This window comes from Corythoichthys intestinalis, unplaced genomic scaffold (genome assembly GCF_030265065.1).
Source record: "Corythoichthys intestinalis isolate RoL2023-P3 unplaced genomic scaffold, ASM3026506v1 HiC_scaffold_24, whole genome shotgun sequence".
Taxonomy (NCBI): Eukaryota; Metazoa; Chordata; class Actinopteri; order Syngnathiformes; family Syngnathidae; genus Corythoichthys; species Corythoichthys intestinalis.
The window spans coordinates 72,507-75,894 of record NW_026651593.1 but is presented as its reverse complement, the minus strand read 5'-3'; the positions used below and the strand labels follow the sequence as shown (position 1 = coordinate 75,894).

The window sequence follows — 3,388 nt, the reverse complement described above, 5'->3', positions numbered from 1 at the left end:
CTTAACGCCGAATGTCGCGATTCGGCATCATACCGTTCCCGCTTTGAAAGCGGCCAAAATATCGTCTGCCTTTGTTCACTGCCGGTACATTAATGTCAAACACATGCCTAGGAACCTTTTTCAAGCATTAGTTTCAGTCGTGTCCGACCAGAGACAACACCGCTTCCTTTTCCGGACCGTGATATTCAAGATGAAAGCCACGTCGAAGTCCTGCGCACCAACTTGACTAATTCATTCAATTCAAGGTAAGTCAGCTAAAATAAAAAAATATGTACCGTCTTATTGTGTACTTGTGTTGCTAACACGATGAGATAGAGTTTCTATGATGAGTATTTTTGAAGCTCTATGACGATTTTGGTTTGTAGCGCTATCGCTACAGCCGGCATCATCGGAAAAGCACCTCCCCCCTCCCCCGCCACCCCGCAAACGTAAATGCGTTGTTTGTCGAAGGTTTGCAACACTCGCACGCGTTTTATCTATAAACTATCACTCTCGTTATCATCTGTAAACATTACAAAAGTAATGTGTTGCATAAAAAAGGGCATTTGTGGTTACTATTTTTCTGTAGAACAAATAAATGAACGCATCCTTTATATGCAATGGTGCACACGGGTGCCTCCATGTCGTTCCACTTTTAGACACGTTTTATTCAGACATTGCCACACTTGTTGTCATCTGTAGACATAATAAACATAACGTGTTGCATAAACAATGTCATTGCTATTGATTTATTTTTCTTATTTCTATATAATGAAAAATGAACACAGCATGAGCTGATAACTACCAAACAGAAGCAAATGTATGTATGTTGATGGTTTTCAACACATTTTGTTTTGAAATTATAACAGTAATTTCTTTACCTTATTTTTCTGCAGAAATACAAATGAATGCAGCAGCTTTTTACGCAAAGCTAGCACACCGGGCCAAACCACCTCCTGTTGAGAGTGCTCTCAGTGAGAGTGAGGGCAGCGATGAGGAGTACAATCCTAATAAAGCAAGTGAAGGTGATTTTGTGTCAAGTTTGAGCTTGTTTGACATCTATGGATGTAACTACGTGAACACACTGAAAAGATAAAAATGTTTGGTGTTTCCTAAAGTGATTTATTATTTTCTGCACCAGGTGATGAAAGCAGCAGCAATGACTCTACAGTGGACATTAGCAGCAGTGAGGAAGATGATGATGATCCGCCTCATCCACCTCCAACCACCAGTGCTGCACCTGCAAGACCTTCAAGAGCTACATCAAGGGCAGATCGAGCCTAAAGCAATATATAAAAAAAAAAGCCATACAAATTGGGATACAAGATTTTTGTACTGTGCGACATAAGAGGTCTGGTGCACTCATTTGACATATTCACAGGGAAAATAGATCCGGTACCAGGCCAACCAGACATAGGAGCCAGTGGTAACATTGTGCTCAAGCTTGCACAAGTCATTCATCCTGCTGTTCTTTGATAACTGGTTCTCATCTGTAGATCTGTTTGTTGCTCTTGCAAAAAAGGGCATACCTGCACTTGGGACCGTGCAGCACAATCGCCTGCGTGGGTGCTGTTTCAGTGCAGACTCATAGATGAAGAAGAAGCGAAGAGGGACATTTGAAGAGCAAGAGGCTCTTGTGGACAATGTCTGCATAAGAGCAGTCAAATGGTTTGACAATAGAGGGGTGATTGTTGCCAGCACATTTGCCAGTGCCCTGTCTGTTATGATAAAAATCATCTTTTATTTATTTATCTACATCATATGTCTTCTAGTCTGATTAAAAATGTGATGTACATCTGTGTTTAAACAAAAACAATAATTGTTTTTCAGAATTTCACAAGCAGTGAAAAAAGATGTTGCGATAAAAGTGTGTTCAGACCTGAGATGGGTATGTGCCTTTTTTGCCATTTGTTTTCCTTTATTGCCTGTTGTCGCTAATCGGCATCATACCTAAATGTATGACTATTTTATGGGCTTTATTCAAATTAACACTTTCAATTTAATTTAGCATCTATTTGAAAGTAAAAACACACCCCAATTATTTTTTTTATTATTGGAAAAAAATTCAGGCATTAAGGGGTTAATGATTGCGCTCAAACAAAATGTCCTAGAACCAAATTTCCACATGTAACTACTAGATTGTGATACAATACACTAATAGGTGAAGTTTGGTTGACTTCTGCGCAGCGGTTTGGGAGTTAACATCAAAATTACATTTCTCGGCCATATCGCATAGATCTCACTGTGAAAAGGCTTAAATGGCTTTTTTGACCTAAGTTTGAGGATTGCGCTCAAATCAAATGTCCTAGAACCAAATTTCCACATGTAACTACTAGATTGTGATACAATACACTAATAGGTGAAGTTTGGTTGACTTCTGCGCAGCGGTTTGGGAGTTAACATCAAAATTACATTTCTCGGCCATATCGCATAGATCTCACTGTGAAAAGGCTTAAATGGCTTTTTTGACCTAAGTTTGAGGATTGCGCTCAAATCAAATGTCCAATAACCAAATTTCCACATGTAACTACTAGATTGTGATACAATACACTAATGGGTGAAGTTTGGTTGACTTCTGCGCAGCGGTTTGGGAGTTAACATCAAAATTACATTTCTCGGCCATATCGCATAGATCTCACTGTGAAAAGGCTTAAATGACTTTTTTAATTAAGTTTGATGATTGCGTTCAAACAAAATGTCCTAGAACAAAATTTTCAAATGTAACTACTAGATTGTGATACAATACACTATTGGGTGAAGTTTGGTTGACTTCTGCGCAGCGGTTTGGGAGTTAACATCAAAATTACATTTCTCGGCCATATCGCATAGATCTCACTGTGAAAAGGCTTAAATGGCTTTTTTGACCTAAGTTTGAGGATTGCGCTCAAATCAAATGTCCTAGAACCAAATTTCCACATGTAATTACTAGATTATGATACAATACACTAATGGGTGAAGTTTGGTTGACTTCTGCGCAGCGGTTTGGGAGTTAACATCAAAATTACATTTCTCGGCCATATCGCATAGATCTCACTGTGAAAAGGCTTAAATGACTTTTTTAATTAAGTTTAATAATTGCGCTCAAACCAAATGTCCTAGAACGAAATTTTCAAATGTAACTACTAGAATGTGATACAATACACTATTGGGTGAAGTTTGGTTGACTTCTGCGCAGCGGTTTGGGAGTTAACATCAAAATTACATTTCTCGGCCATATCGCATAGATCTCACTGTGAAAAGGCTTAAATGGCTTTTTTGACCTAAGTTTGAGGATTGCGCTCAAATCAAATGTCCTAGAACCAAATTTCCACATGTAACTACTAGATTGTGATACAATACACTAATAGGTGAAGTTTGGTTGACTTCTGCGCAGCGGTTTGGGAGTTAACATCAAAATTACATTTCTCGG

The 3,388-nt window shown here is 38.7% G+C and overlaps 1 long non-coding RNA gene across 1 annotated transcript; it reads left to right on the top strand.

Annotated features, from left to right (window-relative positions):
* LOC130911286 (uncharacterized) lies at positions 1-1,862 on the top strand. Its single transcript, XR_009061999.1, has 3 exons — positions 1-245; positions 876-1,004; positions 1,121-1,862. It is a non-coding gene; the product is annotated as an uncharacterized LOC130911286 (long non-coding RNA).
* Positions 1,863-3,388: the final 1,526 nt, after the last annotated feature.